The sequence below is a fragment of the Agelaius phoeniceus genome, chromosome 2 (genome assembly GCF_051311805.1).
Source record: "Agelaius phoeniceus isolate bAgePho1 chromosome 2, bAgePho1.hap1, whole genome shotgun sequence".
NCBI lineage: Eukaryota > Metazoa > Chordata > Aves > Passeriformes > Icteridae > Agelaius > Agelaius phoeniceus.
In genome coordinates, this window is record NC_135266.1 from 14,466,485 (window position 1) to 14,489,652 (window position 23,168).

General features: G+C 40.9%; 1 protein-coding gene across 25 annotated transcripts in view; it reads left to right on the forward strand.

Annotated features, from left to right (window-relative positions):
* LOC129117519 (uncharacterized) overlaps positions 1-23,168 on the forward strand; it is a 415,270-nt gene that overhangs the window by 88,520 nt on the left and 303,582 nt on the right. For 23 of the 25 annotated variants that reach the window (XR_013180187.1, XR_013180172.1, XR_013180167.1 and 20 more), the window contains one exon: positions 10,485-10,552. The gene's annotated coding sequence lies outside the window, so the exon portion shown is untranslated. Of the gene's footprint in view, positions 1-10,481; positions 10,553-23,168 lie in introns of all 25 variants that reach the window. The other 2 variants (XR_013180173.1, XR_013180176.1) reach the window with 1 other exon arrangement.

A 23,168-nucleotide genomic window follows, 5' to 3' on the forward strand; every position in this document is an offset into this window, starting at 1 on the left:
CTTTGCAGTCAAGAACAGACCAACCCAGAGCCAGAACTGAATCCGTGCCAGGCAGCATTACTGCTTACAGGGACACAGCACTGATGGTGCTCAAGGCCAGGTTGGATGGGGCTTTGAGCGGCCTCATCTAATGGTACATGTCCCTGGCCATGGTAGGGGAGCTGGACTATAGGATCTTCAAAGATGCCTTCCAACCCAATCCATCTGGTGAATCTTGGATTCTATGATCTTGGTTGGGGAGCAAGGAGGAAAAGCACTAAGAAGCTGGGCTTTGCTTATGTGCTGTCAGGGAAAAGGTATTCCTGGAGGTCTTAGGACTGCTGCTCTTAGGAAGATTTCCTCTGCCTTTGTGCCCACTTTTCCTCAGCAATACCTGCTTTCCTGCATGTATCTTTCTCAGACTCACCAGCCATCCTACAAGCCATGTGTTTTGCTGGCTGGAGCAATCTGCCCCCTCAGATACTCTGGAACAGCAGAAACACTGTTCTCATGCCTAGAGCTGGCTGATCAGTGCAGTCATCAGTGCAGCAGTGAGGAAAGAAGGCTGTGCAAAACAGAAAACATCAAATCAGCCTTACTCAGTAACAGCCCTCTGGAAACGGCCCTAACATTCATCAGCAAATCTAATTTGGACACACTTCTTCCCATCAGTCACCAAACACCCAGTTTAGGGGAGACTATGCCTCACTATCTAATCCTTGGCCTAAAGCTACATCAATAATACCCTGTGCTGTCAGGGCCCTGAGGACACCCCCAGTCTTGCCTGTGCCAACCCAGCCCCCTCAGGGCTCCCTGTCCCCTGCTGGGCTCCCTGTCCCCAGGCCAGCCCCTGCCCCAGGGCTGCTGCAGCAGGGCCGTCCTTCCTCCAGCTCCCCACAGCCCTGCCCGGCCACGAGCTCTGAGCCGGGCACAGCTGCAGCTGCACGTCCCAGCCCAGCCCCAGCCCATTCCCGTCCCCAGCCCCAGCCCATTCCTGTCCCCAGCCCCAGCCCATTCCTGTCCCCAGCCCCAGCCCATTCCCGTCCCCAGCCCCAGCCCATTCCTGTCCCCAGCCCCAGCCCATTCCCATCCCCAGCCCCAGCCCATTCCCGTCCCCAGCCCCAGCCCATTCCCGTCCCCAGCCCCAGCCCATTCCCGTCCCCAGCCCCAGCCCATTCCTGTCCCCAGCCCCAGCCCATTCCCGTCCCCAGCCCCAGCCCATTCCCGTCCCCAGCCCCAGCCCATTCCTGTCCCCAGCCCCAGCCCATTCCTATCCCCAGCCCCAGAGAGGTGCCTGTGCTGGGGCCATTATCCTGTGGCTGCCCCGCTCCTGGCTAGGCTGGGCCGGGCTGCAGGCCCTGTCCTGCTGTCCCCAGCATGGGGAGCCCTCCATGGCCCTGGATTTCTGGCAGCCTGTGCTGCTCTGACAGATGCATTGACAGCTCTCCCACGAGTGATTACTGAGATCCTGTGAGTTTTGAATACATTTCTTCACAGAGTGAGAGAACTATTGGGGTTGGCAGGGACCTCTGGAGATAATACTGGCCAAATCTCTGCCAAGGCAGGGTCACCTAGAGCAGGTGACAACAGGAATGTGTCGGGTGGGTTTTGAATATCTCCAGAGAGGGAGACTCCACAACATCCTTGGGTAGCCTGTTCTAGTGCTCTGCCACCCTCAATGCAAACAAATTCTTCCTCATGTTGAGGTGGAACTTCCTGAGTTTTAGTTTCTGGCCACTGCTCCTCATCCTGTTACTGGGCACTACTGAAAAGAGTCTGGCACCATTCTCTTGGCATCCAGCTTTGAGATATTTATAGGCATTAATGAGATCCCTTCTCAGTCTTCTCCAGATTAAACAAACCCAGCTCCCTCAGTCTCTCCTAGTAAGAGGTATGCCCCAGACTCCTAATCATCTTGGTAATTCTTCTAGATTTTCAAGACTTTGGTGAATTATATTCCCCAGTTCTGCAGCAGGAATCTCATAGGAGAGAGTGTCTCCCCTGACCACATCTAGACCTCAAGGGGACATTCACCAGGGCTGACCAGTGCCAGGCTGCAGGAAGGCTCTACAATTCATCTTAGGAAGAACAGGAACTGAGGAACAGTAACAATGCCAAAAGAGCAGAAATGCCTGCAAAATGCAGATTTGAATACATAAATGTTGAGCTTATCTTTGGCTGCCTAGCTCTATTCTTGTACAATAAAAAATAGCCTAGATGACAAAATCATTTTGAAATCAGAATTTTAAGAGGGGAGGAAAAGAGATGAAGTCTGTATAGGGGAGAAAGAAAAGTGTGGTGTCCACTGGGTAGCCTGAAATATACATTCTAAGTATTTAATTGTTTTTCTTTAATATTTTAAAATAAATAAACAAATACAAAATGTTGCTACTGATTGATATGCTCTTGACACTTTCTTGTTTTACTTTGTAATCACTCCCCTAGTGCTTACATAAACAGCCTGAAGGTTTGCTTTTGGTATTTTACCTTGTGGTCATGTTTAGAAGCTGGTCCATCAAAACAAGATTTTATTATTTTCAGAAGTTTATGAAGCAAAGAATTGTAATAGCTGGAAACAAACAAAACAGTCTAATGCCACTCAGTAGTTCAGTTATAAACCTGAAATATGTAAAGTAATAATAGAACATCGACATTTACCACTTGAAATATCCTATCAGATTTTCTACAGGAGAGAAAAATTTGAAACCAAATAAAATTACCTCCTGGGACCTCCCCAAGAAAAACTCAAACAGCCTCTGAGAACATCATTGTAGGGGAAGGCACTGAACATCAGGCAGTTGGTGATAATCTCTGGCAGTCTTAAAAATGCACCATTTACAGCAAACGATTGATGAAATGTCAGTGTATAACTTTGCAATTTTGTTCCCATATGTGTATAACTATATGCATTGCTTCTGTTTATTTCTTGTTGCTGTTTGAAAGAATTTCTGCAGCCAAATATCAAATTTTTTTGCTGTTAGCATTTAAGAGGCTGCCTAATGTGAACAATTTATGTCCAGCTGAGCTCCATTTTATATTTTCTCAATGATATAAAGATTGATTAATTGGAAATTAATTTAAATAATTCTTAGTATTTCTATTGATCAGAAGGCACCTTCCTCAGAAGCCTCATATGCATAAATATGGAATTTCATATCTATATATATATGTGTGTGTGTGTGTTCATTTATAGTATTTTAAGTATATAGCATTCATAGCTGCTTACAGCTGTTTTGTCCTAGTTTGGTAAGATTTGATCTTAAATTTGGCTTTGATTCTGGTGTAATATAACTACATGACAAGATAACTCCCCCCAGCTGATCAAGGGAAGTAGTTGATGTAATCATTTTGGATTTCAGTAAAACTTTCAATACTGTGTCTCCCAGGATCCTTCTGGACAAAATGTCCAGCACACAGCTGGATAAGCACATCATGTGATGGATGAGCAGCTGGCTCATGGGTCAGGCACAGAGGGTTACAGTGAAGGGTGACATCAGACTGGGGACCTGTCACTAGTGCAGTTCCACAGGGCTCCATCCTCGGCCCTATGCTCTTCAACATCTCCATAAATGACTTGGATACAGGACTGGACGGGATACTGAGCAACTCTACAAAACTGGGAGAAGGTGTTGACTCCTTGGAAGGCAGGGAGGCCCTGCAGAGAGAGCTTGATAAATAGAGGACTGGGCAATCACCAACCATGTTAAATTCAACAAGGAAAAGTGCTGGATTCTGCACATGGGACAGGGCAACCCTGGATGTATGGACAGACTGGGGAATGAGATGTTGGAAAGCAGTGCTGCAGAAAGGGACCTGGGGGTCCTGGTTGATGGAAAGCTGCACATGAGCCAGCAGTGCCCTGGCAGCCATGAGGGCCATGAGGGATCATGAGAGATCATCAGGCCCAGCATCACCAGCCAGGCAATGGAAGGGATTGCCCAGCTATGCTCTTCTCTGTTCTGCTCTGTGGCAGCCTCATCTTGAGTTCTGGGGGCAGTTTTGGGTGCCACAATATAAGAAAGGGATTAATCTCCTAGAGAAAGTCCAAAGGAGGCCATGAGGATGGTGAAGGGCCTTGAGGGGAAGACATAGGAGGAGCGGCTGAGGTCACTTGGTCTGTTCAGCCTGGAGAAGAGGAGACTGAGGGGAGACCTCACTGCAGTGACAACTTCCTCATGAGGGAAAGAGGAAGGGCAGACCCTGATTTCTTCTCAGTGACAGGACCCAAAGGAATTGCCTTAAGTTGTGTTAGAGGAGGTTTAGGTTGGGTATTAGAAAAGTTCTTCACCCAGAGAGTGGTTGGGCAGTGGGACAGGTTGCCCAGGGAAATGATCACAGCACCAAGCCTGACAGAGTTCAAGAAGCATTTATACTACGCTCTCAGGCATGTGGTGGCATTCCTGGGGTGGTTCTGTGAGGGATCAGGACTCGATCACTCTTGTGGGTCTGTTCCAACTTGCCATTTTCTGTGATTCTGTGAGGCCTGTGTACAGGACAATGGTGACATCAGCATGGCTTGAGCGCTGATCATGTCAAATTTGCAGTGGGTGAGGGCATGGGATTCTTCTTGCTCATCAAGCCTATTTTAAGGGATAGGTGCCTCACCAGAGTTGAATTTCAGCTTATGATGTGGTGCTGACTGACTTTCCTGGTTAGCCCCCAGGAGATTACAGCGGAGTTATTGAGCTTCCACACCATGCAAAGTGTGCAGGTGATGGAATCTTTGCCTCCCCACAACACTTTAGGGTTTCACTATAAGTCCCTTGAACACCTCCACACAAGTGTAGATGGTTTGTCATATGTGATGATTTTGCTGGGAGCCAAACTGAGACTGGCTTTAAGATTTAACAGTTTTGGATGACTCACACTTTCAGAGAAGCAGCTGCAGGGTATTCAGGAATAGGCAAAAATGGCAATCCAGTGATGAATGTCGTGAAGGAGCTGACAGGAATTGCTAAATATGGTGCAGCACCTGACAGGTGAATAGATATGGCGCACTGATAACGTTAAAACACATGGACATGTTCCCACAACTCCTAGTATTGCTAGTAAAAGAAAAAAAAAATCTAACCTTAGGACTTCATAGGCAAATAATTACGCTGTTGTATTTGGAATTAAGTTTAAATATGTATGTTGTTGTCATTACCTAAAGTATTTTAATCTTTAATTCTTGAGCTTTGGGTCCTTGTATCCTTAATATTAAAATATTGTTTAGAGGTAGCACTCTGGACTTAGTAGAGATGTGCCAGCTGCTGGAGTGGCCTGTCAGTACATAAATTGCTGAAAGAAATTTTGCTATTTCTTTAGAATGTGAACTAATGTAGCCAATTTATCTGCCTTCCTGCCACCCTGTCATTTCTGTTACCTCTACTAAGCTGCAGAGGAATGGAACTAAAAACAGGCCCTGAGCTTCTTCAGCCAGATTAAAATAAAATAAAAAGGTAAAATTCAAAAGCCTTGTTTTTCTCATTGTTAAGGTTCTGCCATCCTAAAAGACCTCTTTCTTAGGAGTATCTGTGGTGCAGTGTGAAGATTTCTGGTCTGAATACATGAGAAGACATTAAATCTTCCATTTGGCTGGTGCCACCAGGTTATGCAGGCTCCATTGGAATAAATCTGACTTGTAGCCTGTTTACCATGTTTAGTGAGTAGCCCCAAGGTCCCAGTGGACTGTCTTTTCACAATAATCTCTAGTTTAGTTGTGAAATTTTCTTTCCTTAACAGACCTATGCTACAAAAAGTAAAAATTTTGCAAAGTCATGCCTTCCTGAGAGATAAAGGTCATGTTTTGATATATTGCAATAGAGGCTCCAGCTGGAATCCTGGGCAAAAATTTACACCGTCTTGTTTCACACAGACTTTAAATAACATAGATGGTGGTGTCCAGGTAAGTACACACAGAGAAGAGTGGAAAAATTTTCTGATATGATCAGAAAGCCTCTGTGATTTGAAGCCCATTGAGACAGAGATTTGATCTCCTTCAGTCCTCTCCTCCTTCTTTCCCTTTCTCCCTTAACTGCTTCTCACACATCTGGAGATAAGGGATACCCCATGAAAGCTGTTTAAACCACACCAAGAATTCATCCAGAAACCAAAGCCTGAGTTTGTCAGTGTGCAAAATAGAACTGGGTTAAAAGCAGGCCAGGGCATTAATGGGAAGAAGATGGCTGGCAGCCTATTAAGCCCCATATTGTGGCTGTAACCTCCTTGTTGGGAGTTCTCCAAACTCCCAGAAGTGAGGAAGGCATATGAGAACAAAGTATGTTCATATAAGAACAAAGTATGATTGTGTGCCTTCTCTCTCCTTCCACTCCCACCCAATATCTGCTAGTGGCTGTTCTCAGAAAAATGATATTGTTTTGGAAAGTCCTATTGATATGACCTGGTATGTATAAAATTTTTGGCAGTCCTAAGCAGAGGACTAAAGATTGCAGGCAGCACTGAAAGTAAACAGTGTTTTCTCCCTCAGAAACAGTCTCTAAGGTTTGTGGAAAAAATGTTGGGTTTTCTTTGCTGTACTATTCCTTTTTTGTGGAGAGTATCCTTCCAGTAGCAGCTCAGCCTCTTTACTAGACACAGATGGAATTTTTCTTTGATTCAGTGCCCACTGCATGACACAAAGGACTGCAGCTAATCTAAGGCAGGTAGCAAAAACATCCATTTAAGATTCCTGTATTTTAGGACTTGGTATTTAAGACACTCGTGTAGACATATGGATTGAGACTTACTTGTAAAGAGAATAATTTAGTCTAAACCTGTTTAGAAAGAAAGATTTAGATTGATATTTTCATCTAATATGAACATAAATCTCAATGATCTACTAAACTATATACCTGAGAGTATTTCTAAAGCTTTCTGAGACTGAACCTTCTACAGACTGTGTGAAATTCTATTACTATAGCTGGGTTGAATCACTGGGTTTTAGACTCTTTCCCTTTCTTCTTTCTAATTGCATAACATCATCTCTTGAAATGGTGTTTTAAACAAAAGGCAGACTTTAAAGCAATGTGGGCTTTTCCCCAACACCTACACTAATATCTAAAAATACTCTTAAAATTATTCAAGAAGGAAACTTTTTAGGGTGAAATTCCTCAGATACATTGTGTTTTGCTTTTCCAGGACTGAGTCAGTTTTTTATTCACTGTAATACATTTGGTTTGTGAATATTTCATTTCTACATTTGCAGAGCAAAGCAAAAAGATGTCTGCTTGTGATTTGATCAATATAATGCCTTTAATCCTATGCTTTGGGGAGGGACTATGTTTGATCATGAGAGCTGGAGAGCATACCCTATTCAATCCATGAAAAGTCAAAAAATATAATAGTTAAGTTCCTGTTAATTAAGAAAGTTGTGACTGACCAAGAATCATCCATGGTTATCTGTGATGGTACCATGAAAAATGCATTGTAATTAGGTAGCACAGCTTGAATATGAATTAGCATTATTCAACAGATGCATGCCTATTTGTTGGTTCCAAGCATCAGTTTTTCATTAAAATGGAAAATCAAGTAATAACAACAACAAAAAAGGAAAGAAATTTAAAAATTGCTCCAACATTTCATTATTAAAGAAATAAATATTTTTATTTTATTTATTATTCACTATTCAAATCTTCTTTTAAGGAAGACCAATATGCTATTTCAGAGAAAATATAAATTTTATATATAATTTATAATTTATATATAATTTATATATAATATAATTTATATATAATTTATAAATAAATAAATTTTAGGAAAGAATGTTTAAAATGAAAAAGGTTTTTCCTTCAAAGCTGCCTGTCTTTTTGTCTCTTTCATATGGGAGAAAATGAAAAAATGAAAATATCTGAATGCATATGAAATGAATTAATCTTCAGCCCACATCCCTCCTGAAACTATAAGCTCTGCCATGATGCTACAGACAACATGACAAGAATTACATGCCTTGTATGCAAGCACTAGTGCTTGCAGTAATGATGAAAAGCATTTCATAGGTACAATATGCTTGTCTAGTCTGTCTGAATGCCCTTGGTTGCTCTAATATTCCCTGTCCCTGTAAAGTTGTACAAAGGGGTTTATATTAGTAACTTTGCAGATACCCATTTGTTCAAATGTTCGCTTCAGTTAAAGAGACAATTTCCATCTCAGAATTCTTTTTTCCTAACTTCCTGGTTGGGATGTGCACGCTGGCAGTAGTGGTGTATGTAGGGTGCACAGTTGTGTGTCTGTATTCCCAGGGGGTTGATCCTGCACAGGTGAGCAGAGAATGCAGGAGACTCAACATCCACACTAACACCCTCTCAAAGATGCACTTCCACCCTGCTGAATGAGTGCCCAAGAGCAATGGAGCCCACTCAGGGCACCCCAGTTTGGTTCCATCCCAAATGAGCTCAGTCTGTGCTCTGAGATTGCCCTGCACTGAAAAGAAAAATGATGTAATGGGGAATGCTCAGGAGAGTCTCTTCAAAAGCACACTCCTGTTCCCAGCTAAAATATCAGTGGAGCTGGGATTTTCAAACTGAGGTAGAGCATTAGTCATCCCAAGGGTTGTACTCCGACACCTGGCAAAAAGTATTTCTCAACAGTGATGGACTGCTGCATCACTCCTTTGCTGAGCTGGAACACAAGGTCTGTATTTTGAATTCTACCAAAGAGTCCAAGGTTTTGGTTAAAATGCTTTTAGGTCTTAATACATCACTGAAGTGTAAGACCTGGGGAAGTTTCATTAAACACAATCTCTTCTGCTTCAGCTTCCAGCTGTATCCTGCCATGTTTAATAGGAAAGCTAACTATCCTACCCTGCAGTAGAGGCTTGAAGCCCTGGAGATAATGTGGCACAGAGCTGCAATAAATATGTTTTCTGCACACTGTTCCAGTCCAGGCATGGCACTGGGAGAGGGCTTGCATTTTTCTTACTTTGTATAGGGCCAGGTGGGTTATGTGCTCTGCCTGCTGGCTTTCACTGGGAGTTAGAACTCCATCTCTCTGATGTTCCTTGAGTTGAAAAGCTCATTTTCATTTCATAACTACAGCTCTCCAGCCTCCTGCTGACTCAGCCTTTCTTCCTGCAGTACAAAATGTCATGTGGACACAGTAATTTTCATATATCCTTGTTCAGACTTCATTATAATTTATTATTAGCTGTATTAAGCCTCTCATACATAAGTCTCGAGCAGCTTACCTATCAGTATGGTGACTGAGAGAAAGTGTGTCAGTAATTTCTTTCTCTCATCTTCTTAATATCAAATATTACAATTATTGCAATTCATTCTTGGCACCCACATTTTTTCATTAGCAACATACTGTTTACACCTCTTTTCTTGCTACCTACTGTAATTAGAGAAATGAGGAGCTAATCACTTATCTGTGCACTGTAGTATAAATGAGTAGAATGATCACAGTTTGGGAACTGCTGTTACACACACATGGAAGTGATGCACAACACAGTTATACTGATAGAAATAAGATATTCCTGGACAAAAATCACTTCTGGTTGCTCTGGATAAACTGTATTTATTGTGTTCCAACTGTGACATAAACCTACTTTTTGTTAAATAGTTTGTTTTTTCAGCTCTAACTCTAAGTTACAAAATTTAAACACATGCTTGATTTTAAAAAGATTATTAGATTTAGATTCCTTGTAATATTATGGACTTTTGGGCATGGATTTTTATTTGAGTTCAGCAATCATAAAAGCTCATAATGTTCAAAATTCGAACTGAAAAATCATATTAACTTCAGTAGAATTCAGGGGTGTGTCTTATTTATAATAATAGGGGTATTATTTTGAACATTATTTTGAGGTTGCATGGTATTCAGAATATGTTCTTCATTTTGGCTATATGGAATGGCACATAAGCCATGAAAGGCAGTTTAAAGGGCCTTTGTGTTCTCTCAGCAAGGTTATCTCAGGAAGTTTGGAGCAAAGAGCTTCAGGGTCTTGCAGGTGCCCTACGTTTCAGATGATGTGTTTCAGTTCTTTCACCTCTATAGTGCACCTGCTGGCAGAGCCTCTCCTGGTTCAGTGGGTTGCAACCTTAAGGTGTTGGAAACCAGGTCCTGGAAGAAACTTCTTGCCTCCTGGCAATGCTCATTACACACTTCAAGACAACCTTTCTTCAGGACCTGGTGTACTTTTTATCTCTTCACAAATGGACAGTGAAAAGGTAAAACATCTGTATCAATAAAAGCCTGTCATCTAGGTCCTATTTTTATTTTACTCTCTCCTTGCAAGTTCTGGCTAGTTCCGAAATTTCCTCTGCTGTAGAGATCCTTACCCTGAGTTATGTAACATTTTTCATCTTCCTCTCTGATTAGTGATCACTTACCTCTGAATACAGAAGCTCTAAATGGTGGCTTTAAGATGAACTCCAAACACTTAAATAAGCCTGAAATAATAAGCTTGGCATAAAAATTATGTCTGAAACCAGAGAAACAGTTCTTTTTGGGGTGGTTAAACAGACATTTTCACATCAAGGTCCTTTTTTAGTTCATTCCTTAATTTTCTGTTTGGTTTTCAGCAGATCTGAATTACAATAAGATGCCTCTACCTACGTCTTCCATCACAGCTGGCTGCCAACTCTCTTGAAAGGTAGGCTCTATTTTAATAGTTGCATTTGTTGATGCATCCCAAATGATCTCTTTGGTAGAATTACTGAATATGCTACAGAGCTTCACCTAAAGAAATCTAAGTACACTTGGAGGCTGTCCACAAAAAGCGTGAAGATTCTAAGTACAATATAATAACTTAGCTTCATATGTCACTTGTAATTAATTTTTCTATACCATTTTATGAATAATAAGACTGCAGATACCTGCATTTGTTTTCAAAAAGTAACCTGGAAAGCACACATACTTAGTTTCAGATAGCTCTGCAGAGGAACCTCCTCCTGATCCTGAATTAAAACATTGCTATGGAAAGTGTGGCAGGAGCAGTCGGGTAGGCCCTGGGGGCATGAACACCCAGCACTTACCATCACAGCACATGGTCTGGGCATCTCACTGAGGTGCTTTTGAAAGACTGAACTGTGGAATTAGACTGGGGAAGCTTTACTCCATAAAGTTTTCCCCAGTCTGTAATTTACTTCCCTGCCATGCAGGAGAGGAGACCCAGTGGTCCAGTGTGGCAGCAGGATCAGAGTCCCAGTCACGAGGCAGGCAGTGACATCCCATTGTGCTGGGTCTTGCAGAGGCACTCAGGAAAAATGATGGTTTTTCCTCAGTTCTTGACTTACTTGGCAGTAGATGCATTTCTTGCTTTGCTTCTCTCAGGAAAACACTGCATCATGTATTATGGAAACACCAAGGTTACTTTCTTGCCTGTGCTGTTTAGTAAATGACATAGTGCTTCTTGGTAAAATATAGATGTCAACATGACTATTGAAAATGTCCAAGGATGTCATGAGTCCTTGCATGCAGGCGAGAGATGACATGCTATTAATGATCCTTTCTTCCTCAAGCAAATTCCATTCATGTTATATAAAGTTGGGACAGAAATAAAAATATCCCTTCATTAGAAGCAACCTTGTCTGCTGTACCTATGGCATACTAGACTTATTTAAATATCATTATGAATTCTTGGGGAAAACAGAACCCAGAGATGCAGCTATTATTTCTACTGTGGTGTGGCAAGGATTTTGCTGCTGTGAATAATAACAGCCATGTTGATGGGTAGGTCTAAATTAAAAGTGAAAGAGATTATTCATTCATTGCAAAAATCCATCTTAATGTGAAGATGAAGGTGTTTGGGGAGTTTTTTTCATTTTATTTTTGCTTTTAGGCCTATGTTCTATTCAGGGCCGTGTTAAAGTTGGAAAATTGTTAATGTTATGACAGATCAGCAGAGTTTTAAATGATTTGAGTTCCTTTTTTACTTCTCCTCTACTAGGCAATTACAAACTCAGTGGGGGATTTTCCTTGGTGCAAAGTGTCGTATCTGATGTCTGAAAGAAAGTGATGACCCTATTCTTCATTTTTTTTGCATATATTGGTCAACATTAATCAAAATGCTTCCTAGCTGTAACACTTGAGGTCCTTTCCTTACCTGTTTGGAATTAGGAAACATCCTTGGTATTTGAGAATGTTAATCAGTGACAAGCATCAACTGATACAGGGACTTAGGGGAGTATAAACAGCATATTTGAATGGGCAGGGACTAGTGGTGAATGTGGGTCAGTGGGACAAAGTGCCTGAGCTGTTCTGAGTGCTTTGGATGTTTCATGGCCTAAGGGACTCTGTGGTACCAGTGTACTCCTTGTGGCCCACATATCTTTTACTGATGGAAATTGGAATTCACCCTGCCCCTAGCCACAGGAATGGCCATGCTTAAAAAATGTTTCTCACTTTGCTACTGTCAGAAGATGTAACAGTCACTGAGCCACTTTATCACCTGACTGCAGGTGTAAAGAGGGAGGGTGAAAGTAAGAAGAAAAGAATTTTCTTCCATCTTGAATTATGTATAAAGTAATTTAATGAAGCCAAGTTGCAGAATTGGCTGAGTTGTGTGCTGGAAGATATAAATCCAGGCACAAATAATGGAGAATGGATACTGAAATATCCTTGAAATTAGGCTTTATAAAATGGCCTTTTTATTTACTTCTTTTTCTCCTTTGGAAAAAAGTAATTTTTTTCTCTGCTATATGTAAATGGAAAAATGTGTGTTCAGTGGTCCTGATACATTTACTTTGCTTTTGTTGATGTCAGTTTCTGAGGAGGGGAATATGAATTTTGAACCTATTTTGAACTTTGTGTGTTAGTAATTTACTCAAGAAGGTGAACTGTTAAAAAGCTTTCATCTTCCATTATTATGGGCCCTTGAAGCCAGAAGTCTTCACAGCAGCATGCTGAGAATGTCAGAAGGAATCTGTCCTTTAGTCCTTCCCCTGAATAAATAGCTGTGGTGTTCAGGAAAATGCAATCTGAAGACTGGCTAAGGAGATGAAAAAGCAAACAAGCAGGAGCTTTAGTTTTAAGGAGGAATGGTGCTTGGAACACTTAGGATCTGCAACAGGAAAGAGAAATAAGGCTAATAGGTGGTAAGATTATGCATCAGCATTCAATTAAAAACAAAGCTGAAGTTCAATAAATGTAATCCTAATATGTCAAGAAGAACAAATACTTGGGACTTAGCTGTGGCTGGGCTCAGGAGTAGAACTTCAGCTTTGAACTAGAAGGTCAATTATCAATACCAAACACATGTAAATAAAATATTTTTTTCCTAAGAAAAATTACCAGTGCCTTATTGCTGTTAGCTACATTATTTAGTCTTCCCACCTGAAGACCAGGCCAGACTAGCTAGAACCAGGCCAGTATTTCTAATGGGCAGAAGCATTTCTTGTCACTAGTGGAGTTTTATCTTCACACTTTAATTCTCACAGAAGAAAGTAAGTGAAACACAATTTCCCCATATGAGGCAGCGATTCTGAAGGAGGAAAGTGAGAAAACAGTGCAGGAAGCTTCAAGTGACTGTGAGACAGGTAAAACATTTAACATTGTCTGTAAATTCAGGTTAAAGGATTGGTGCATATTGATGTGGACAGAATGGAGTGCGTGCTGCATTGAAAGTCAAAGATGCGGTGAGAACACTGCCAACTTATGTTAACTAGGCACAACATGTATGACTGGACGTGTATTGTCCTTCCTTTCCTTCATCCCAGCCCTGTGTCTGTTAGAAGCCTCTGGTGCCTGAAAGCTTTTGGCCTCTGTGCAGAATCCCAGAAGGAAGAAGTAGACTTTAAAGCTGCCCAGTAGGAAAGAGTTTCAGGTCTGTGATGAGAAACGCAGGGCGATGTAATACTTTGGTGAGTTCAGACCTAGTGCAACACCTTTCCTCCTGGGAAACACAGGGACAGTGGTGTTTCCCTGAGTGTGTCAGAGGGGCCCTGTAAGCAAGACAGCAGCAGTAGGAATGTGCTATGGGACACAACTGCAAATGAAAAGAAAATCTCTTTGTAATTCTGCCATTTGGTGTCATTTTGCATGTGTTAGGAATGTCTCTTTCTGTCCTACATCTTTCCCCTCTCTCGTGCACCCCAGCCCAGGATTAGCCAGCTGCCCTGACTGACAGGGTATTTCCTCTACTGAGCCACAGCCATGCTAACAGCAGGTCTGAGATCTGAGCACAAACCTTCGCAACTGCTTGGAAATATGAACAGAAGAAAAGTTTGCAGATTCTTTCCTGGGTCAATTTAATTTCCAAGAACTTGCTATGAATCCATTTACACCTACCTTATAGATATGCACTTCACCATTTGTTTTTTTGAAATGTTGGCAGTGAAGTTTTGGCCAGGGATCAGCATTTGTAAGGTTTCCATCATCTGTGAACATACTTTGACATTCCATGAATGTGTCATAACTATTATTCTGAAAGAGGCCTGTAGTTAAGCCTGGTAATTGCTCAGATGCTAAAGGCCACAGTAGCTGAAACACTAAATTTCTGCCATAATTCTGAAGTGACTGACTAGATAAATAATGTGTAACTGTTTCTACTCCAGAATTAGATGTCTTCCAGGTCTTCCAGACAGTTTTGTCAAATAGTGCATCAACATTTCTACCATAAATAATCATAAAAATGATGGCAGTGATTTGGAAAATATTTTTCTTCTCATAGCCATTCCTGTAATTAAATATTGTTTGCAAATTAAACTGTAGAGTTGTTGTGGAGTTTTAACTTACAGGCAACCAGTTACAATAACTTAAAAAAGGCTGGAAGGGATTAAAAAAAAGATTTATAGCTTCCCCTTTAAGTGGCTACATAGAAATCTGTGTTTCTAGAGGTAAAGCTGTTTATTTCTGTGGTGTGTGAGCTTTAGCTGACATATGTGGGACATGCATGTGAATGCCTGCGCAGCCATCGATTGTGGCACCATTGCAGAGACCAAATAATCCAGTGACAGCTAGGTATCTGGAAACAAGAGCCTCAAAGATGAGGCTTTGATACCAGTGACAGAAGGATGTCAATGGATTCTAAGTAGTCCCACAAGACTTGTCAGATGTGCCACATTAAAATTAAAATTTAGTGAATGAGGATAAAACTTTAATGTAGCTTCAATGGCCTGACCTAGATAAAGTTGTTAATTTTTGATTTATAACTGGGTAGAGAATTTTAATCTGCATGAAAAAGATAAATTTTTCCATTTCTGTGAAAATAAGCATCTTCTTTAAATACTGAGAATCTTAGACCAAACTCCTGTAAGGTAACAGTGGTACCAAACCTATTACACCTCAACACTGAGTTCAAAATTTGACATATCCTTTTGGACTCTCCCATTCTAAACTTGGTTGTTTGCTCTCTCTCTCTCTCTCTTTCTCTGCAAAAAACTGATTGTGAATAGATGCTCTTTTGGATGCCTAACAACTGCTGTGATTCTTGGCCTTAAATGGGATTCTTGCTTGCTGATATGAACACTCAATTTTCTCTCAAGCTCTTGCCTCTCTTCTGCTATTTTCTTCTACAATATCACCTTCCCAGGAGGTCCTGTTTCCTGCAGATATCACCTGATCTAACTAAAGGCCTGCCAATTACACACCAAGCATTCCAGGTTTTGCAAAATCCCACAAGTCTCTGCCTGATGAGATGGATTTTGTTTAAGCAGTGTCCTCCTCTAGACTAAGTGAGGCTCTTCTAATAAAATGGATTCTGTTTAAGCAGTGTCCTCCTCTAGACTAGAGTGAAGCTGTTCTAATGAAATGGATTCTGACTAAGTGAGGCGGTTCTCCTGATGAAATGGGTTCTGTTTAAGCAGTGTCCTCCTCTAGACTAGAGTGAAGCTGTTCTCCTAATGAAATGGGTTCTGTTTAAGCAGTGTCCTCCTCTAGACTAGAGTGAAGCTGTTCTCCTAATGAAATGGGTTCTGTTTAAGCAGTGTTCTCCTCTAGACTAGAGTGAAGCTGTTCTCCTAATGAAATGGATTCTGTTTAGGCAGTGTCCTCCTCTAGACTAGAGTGAAGCTGTTCTCCTAATGAAATGGGTTCTGTTTAGGCAGTGTCCTCCTCTAGACTAAGTGAGGCGGTTCTCCTGATGAAATGGGTTCTGTTTAGGCAGTGTCCTCCTCTAGACTAGAGCGAGGCTGTTGTGTTTCCTCGCAGGGCAGGGCCGGGGCTGGAAGGCACAGGATGCGCAAAGCCGCAGGCACCGTGTCCGCAGTCACCGTGCCGCGCCCTGCCCCGGCTGCGGGCGGCATCAGGAGCTGCCCGGAGCTCCTGGAGAGCTCAGGCTGGACACTGCGGGTGGCAGGAATGGGACAGCTAAAGTGCTGCATTGCCCTCTAGTGACAGGCTCCTAATTAGCTGGTATCCACCTCACCTGTCCAAGTTGTGCCAGATGTTGCCTCCGCTGGATTTCTGCACATCCAGGCCAGGGGTAGCACAGCAGTGCAGAGTAAAGACCTGGCTGTGGAAATGGACTCCAGGAGTCCCTAAGATGAGGTTTGGTTGTGTAGAGACACTGAAAAAAAAAAACCTCTGGCCCATCTTTAGTTTTGTATTATTGGTTTCCAGACCAACGAATCATTTATTTCCTACTTGCCAACATCACACATTCAGGCTGCCAGGAAGAAGGGGATTTGCCTCATCTGTGCCCATCCTGCCATTAATGCATATTTTCGAAAGGAAAAGTGAGCTTCCAGTTAAAGCTCATCCAACAGCAGCTACATTTCTCCCCTAAAGAATTATGGATAAGAACTGAAAATATTTTCAGATCTTGGTGGTATGGCAAATAACATTATAACATTTATTTTTGCTAATAAAAAGTGAGGCAGTTGGATCAGAGATCACTAGTGATACAAAAACACCTTGTAGCAAGAAGAGATTTATAGCTTCACATATAGAGGAAAAAAGCAATTTAAAGAGGCTATCAAGCCAAGGTTTTTACAAAATCAGTGAAGTTACATTAAAAAAATAGCTTATTTTCTGCTTACTTTCATGATGTCTTTGAATTTGGACATTTCTTGGCAGCTTCTTAAGCTATATGATATAATTCCAGACAATTAGACAGCAGGTCAAAGGAAAGAGATTGATTTTATGATGATTTTTTTGAAGGTTATACATCTATTTTTGTTCCAAACTGGCACAAAATCACAGTGTTATAATTCTGTTAGGTGAAAATGTTTGAATCAAAATGTCAGTTTTCAAACTGAGAAAGGAAGTGTTTTGATTCCTTTTTCTCTTCCTTGTTTTCCTTTTGAAATTGTCATGGATCCTCTTTAAAATGTCATTTAAATAAATGCTTCTCTGCAGAACATTTTAGACTTACCAAAAATAGTCTGGTTGGCTTTAATCTACATGGCTATTTCTCTGTTCAAAAATCCTGTTAAAGAAAATACTCATTTTGTAATTACTGTTTACATTTTGTGCTTTATGGCTAGTTTCTTTCTCTCATTCTTTCCTGATTTGTGCCTAAAGTTTCAAAAATTGAGTCCTCCACACTTTGGGAGAACACGAAAACAATTCAATCATAGTCCCATTACAGTCAATGGCAAATAAATGATTCATTGGATCACAACTTTCAGCCATAATGGTACCCCAAAGGTCATTAAATCTTTGGTCCATTATTTGTATTTGAGTGATATTGTCCTGAACTCATCCTGCAGGTTATTTTCCCTTACCTTCTCTTATGGCACAGCATCTCAAACAGACCTTGTTTCTATCTTAGCAATGAACTACTAGTTCACTAGTGTGCCAAGCTGAGCCTTCTTTCAGACAATCTACCTGGGAGAAGGACCTCTACTGAAGAATAAAATTTTTTGGTTTATCCATCCTTCCAGTATCAAAACTGGAAGAGGAGATTTTTGAGTTACCGTGCTTATGACTGAGATGGAAAGGAGTGAATGTCTCAAACTCAGGATATCAACCAATTCAGATGCACAAAAAAGCAAGAAAAGAGTGATACCCATGTGCCAGCTCTACCTTCCTCCTCTGGCTTTGGCTGTCCTTTCCAATTTTTCTGGTTGCAGAAAGCACTCCTCAAAGTATGTGGAGGTGATGCCCACTTGTTTCAGGCCAAAGTTATGGGAAAGCAAGTGGTTTTATGTTTTAGTTATAAAGACACAGAATTTTAAAGGTGTTTCTATTGCTTGTGTATGTCTCTTAGTCATTATTTTCCTAAGTTTAAAATAATACATTTATATGGATGAAATAATTATTCAGTCCAGATTTGTGTGTGATATATTTTTTATATGTCTGTGATATGTTAAAGATAAATAGAAAAGTACCTGAGGTTGGGAAAATTCTTCTAGAACAAGGCTATTTTCAGCAGGCTTCAGTTTTTCCTTAGAAGACTATTGGGACACTGAGACATTTAGCCTGTGTTCACATTTAGCCCCATTTGAAGCACTGTTTTAAACAACAGGCATTATCTTTCCAATAATTTCTTCACTCTGTTGCTCTTTACCTGAATGCTATGGTTCTCCATTGACAGTACTGAAAAACAGTCAAAAACCTCTTTTTCTAATATCTATCTCAACATACTCAGACAAACTACTGCTTAAATTTCTTTGTGGTTGAATTCTTGTTTTAATGTGCAAGGATTAAGCTTTGTAAAGTCAAAATCAGAAAGAGGAACAGGTTGCCACACGTGTTGGCTGTGGATATTGCCATATCAGTGATGGGTGTGTATATTATATTTGCATCAGACCATCCCCTTCACAACACCCTCAGGAAAGGGGACACTGTGTGAAAGCAAGGGATGCCCATGCAGCAGCAGTGCAGTTCATAATGGCTGAGAGGGTTGGGGCTGATCCATCTAGAGAAAAGAAGGCTCCAGGGACAAGGGGCAATGGTTTTAAACTGAAAGAGGGTTTAGATTAGATATTAGGAAGAAATTCTTTACTGTGAGTGGGCTGAGGCACAGGAATGCATTGCCCATAGAAGTGCCCAATCCCTGGCAGTGTTCAAGGTTAGGTTGGATAGGGTTCTGAGAAACCTGGTCTAGTGGAAGGTGTCCCTGTCCATGGCAGGGAGTTGGAACTAGGTGATGTTTAAGGTGCCTTTCAGCCCAAACCATTCTATGATTCTATGATAAAGCGTGCCCACCTTGCACTGGTGGGTAGTGAACATGTTATGCTGAGGCTGAGTGACTGACTTTTCATTACAAGCAGCAGCAGGTGGTTTAAAGCTAACTCAGACTTGCTCACAGTGCAGTGAAAACCTAGAGACTGCAAAGGAGTCTCCCTAGGGAGACTCTGGTCAGAAAAGTGGAAAAATGTGTGAGCAGCTGCAATCCTAATGCCTACACAATATAGGTTAATAAAATATAGATAACTGCTTATCCTACACAAGTTGTTAGCACTTTACCTGTACTAACTTTTCTGTGTGGAATAAATAGTCAAGTCCTTATTCTGTTTTCATTTGGTTCTTATTGAGGCCTTTAAAGCTTTGTTTAACTCTAGGGGTGGGGTAAGCCAAGTCTCAGCTCTCCCTGTTTCCAACCAAGCACTTCTTTTTTTCCTCCATCAGTGCAAAACCTCAGCTTATTAGGAAGGTCTCTCTTGCAGCAGTGTCTGAATGTACAAATTTGCTCACAATCACAGCTGGAGTGGCTTAGAGAGGAGACAGGTCATGCTGGGATCTTTCACTTTGGCACCAATTAAATTCTTCTATGAAAGCAGAGGAGGAAGTATGAGTTTGCGTTTTAAAGTCAATAGAAGCTGCAGAGCACAGAGCAACTTGTCTTTTCCTATGCTGCTCTTTGTAGATAAAATATTGTTAAGAAGTGAAACTCATGCCTAGCCCTAGGGCTTAGTTGCCTATCTATACTGTCAAATCTGTCCAACTAGGACAAAAACATCTGAAAATAAGGCCTAAGAATATCACGAAGAATGTGCTGTCAGGGTAAGCCGTGGCAAGTCTTTGTTATGATTGAACTGGAATATCTTAATGTGCAATATTTTAAAACAGTAAAACAAGGTGGGCTTTTTAAACCTTGCTGCTTAAAGTGATTCAAAGACTACACTGGACCTCAGTGAGCCTTGGCATTATGACCCTTGAAACTTTCAAAAAATGTTAGAAATGCAATAATGCAGAAATACTAATGAGTTGGTGGTGAACTTGCTCAAGAATTTGTTGATTCAGCCCTACACTTACACTTTCTTACAGCTTTCATAGCTTTAATTATAAAACAGCTAATCTGTTAAATTTTTTATTCAGAGTTAATAAATGCTGAAGCCTGATTTGTAATTTCCATTCTTTTTGCTCACAAACACAGGCAAATTTTGCCTGCTTTGGCTGTGGTTGTGCTTTGAATTCTTAGGTTCATTCCAAACCTCAAGAAAAGCTAATAATTAAAAGATAATCTATCATAAATTCAAAACAAGAAGCCCATAAATTCAGATCTAAAATAAAAGCTTAAGTGTTTTTGCATGATGAGAATTTGCAATGTTGTATGAGATCACAATCACCACTTAATTTTCTGCATTGACATGGAAAACTGTAATTTTAAAAATAATCTTGCTACCAAATTAGTGACTAGTTTCAGATCAAGAGAAGGAATCTGACTGTTTATCTGGTTATTTCAAAGAACTTGGCCTGATTTGCTTTGAACAGGTAGAAAATATTGCTTTAAAGGCAAGTACAGACAGTGCAATATACATAGTCAAATAGCATTTTGCCTGGATTAGATTTCGATTAGTTCAGACTTTTTCTGCCTCAGAGTATGAATGTGAAGTGTGAGCTCACATGTTCACATGAATATTTACACCACCTGAAGTTAGAATTAGTGGATATTTGCTCTAGAAGTATTTGCTCACAAAGGAGAATTGATGGAACAATATATGACTCATTTGATCAATCATAGCCAATACAACTAAAACGATAAATACTGAGCACTTCGTAGAATAGCTTGTGATGCATCTGGAGATAATTTCCCTCCTAAGTAATTGTCTGGGTAATTGTATTGCATGATTGTTTTGGATAATTATCTGAGTAATGAACATATTTAGAGAAATTGTGGTTTTCTTTTACAATATAATGAACATAAAAGTTACCAATTAATATGATAATCTATTGGTTTTGGTCAGTGGGTAATTTATTTTAAATTACAGTGGAGGAAAAGAATGCTAATTCTCTTTTTGAATTAAACTGCAGTAGCAAATTTGGTGCACAAGCACTCACATTTGAACCGTACTGCCCTGTATTCTGTTGTCTTTACCAGTTAATTCTCCATGGAAGAGTTTAAAGAAAATGGACTATTGTGCTTTATGGTTAAAAGGCAGTACAATCTCTGCAGTCATGTCAGCTTTATAGAGTCATGTGCTCAGCAGAGGTCCAGACTTTGTGTTTTGTCTCTCCTTTGTGTGAGGATTTTGATTTTGCTGTAATTGTTTTGGAATTAGATTGCGCTGTGGAATGAGTCATCTCCACAGACCATAGACCATGGGTGTCTTTGCAGTTTCTTTCTCAAATAATAGCTGCACTGTTTGCTTTTTTAGTTTGTATTGATTATTACTGTGAGGTGACAAGAGGTAAAGTAGCTTGTGGTGCTGCTGCCAGTTATCCTGGAGTAGCAGAGGAGGAGGGAAAGCTGGAAGCCCCTGCTCTCAGACATACCAAGGTCTCCCCAAAGCTCTTCTTAATCAAGTTTACTGGGTTAAAATTGAATTCTGTGGAAGCTCAGCTGGGTAAAAATAAACACAGGAAAAAGCCATAGGTCTGACTTCGAAAAAGCCTTCCAAGTTTAGTCTAAAACCTCATATAAAAATGAATGTACAAGAAGCATGAAGGAAAATAGCTGGGAAACTGTCCTGGTTTTGCACAGCTTCAAAAACATGGTGTCTTATCTAATTCTCCAATTTACTGGCAGTGGGGAGACTTCTCTGCTCTGGTTCAGCTGAAGTGGGTTACTCCTCTGGCATTATAAAGGCTGCTGATGCATTGAATGGAAACCCCTGCCCTCCTCTGGGAGCTGCCTGGGCCTGACGCCCCTTTGCTGTGTGTTGCCCTCCATCAGCTCCTGGTGCTGTGACAGCTGATGGCTCCTGGAAATATCTCCCTTGGAGTGCAAATGATCAGGATACATCCTGCCTTGGCTCTGAGGGATGGGAGAAGGGAGCACACCTGCTGCCCTCCCCAGGGCTGCTCACCTGACTGGCTCAGGAGGGACTGATGCTGGGAGAATGTTGCACACCCTGGATGCTGCCTGTGCACAGAACGTGCCCTGCTTCTGTTTCACGAGCACAGTGCTGTGCTTTGCCACCTTGCAGTGTCACTGAAGTCCCTTGTGGCTGCATGGCACAGGGATGTTCCAGATTGCAGTCACAACACGAGTTAGCTGGGTGTATGTGTGCCTGGGGATTTCGCATTTTTGGATGGTAATTGTTTCCTGGCTTAGTTCGATAAATTAGAAAAGGCAATCTTATGGCACTGTGTATGCTGAAGGGATAAATACAACCATTTTTCCAGTCATATGAATAACTAAATTACTATTGCTACATATTTATTTACTGTTCTTTATGCTCCCTGAACAGCTAAAGTTCTCCAGAAGAAAAGGTTTTAACAGAGAAGGCAATCTAAGCTCTGAGAGAAGTAATTATATTCTTCTGCATTACTGCTAAGCCAAGCAGGTTTTAATTGTGTTTGATTCTTTTAAATTTGCAATGAATTGAGAGTATTGATTCCCTCTTTTTTTAAGTATGTATTTGTATGTGGGTATTTTTATATCTCCTGGTAGAAGTTTAGTTTCTACACAAGCTAAAATCAACCTGTGAATTCATGGAAGTTTAATACATTGACAATTTAATTCAGTTAATATGCACTCAGAGTTCCTTGTGCTTTGATCGCTGCTGGCATCCTCTATTTCTAATACTAGGGCAGCTGAGTGAGCTATTGATGAATGATGGGCACAGTGGGACATCTCAGGATTTATATATCAAATCCCTACTCTAGTTTCTGGCTCAGTTCTTAACAGGGTTGTTACACATCTCAGAAACAGAATACAATTTTGAACCAATGGAGGCCTGTTAATGCTTGATCCTCAGAAAAAGTTGTGGAAACACAACTACGAGAATGGAAATCAAAGGAGTAAAGTACCAAAGAGCTTTCTGGTGCATATTTTAGAGAAAAATATGAATATCCAGGGATGTGAAGGAGGAAAGCTGAGAGAAATGTAATGTGTCCACGTAATGCCTATTTACAAATATCTAACATTCACATAATGTTACCAGGGAACTATAACTGAAATACACTACCCTCTGTAATATTGCTTTGGACAATGCTTC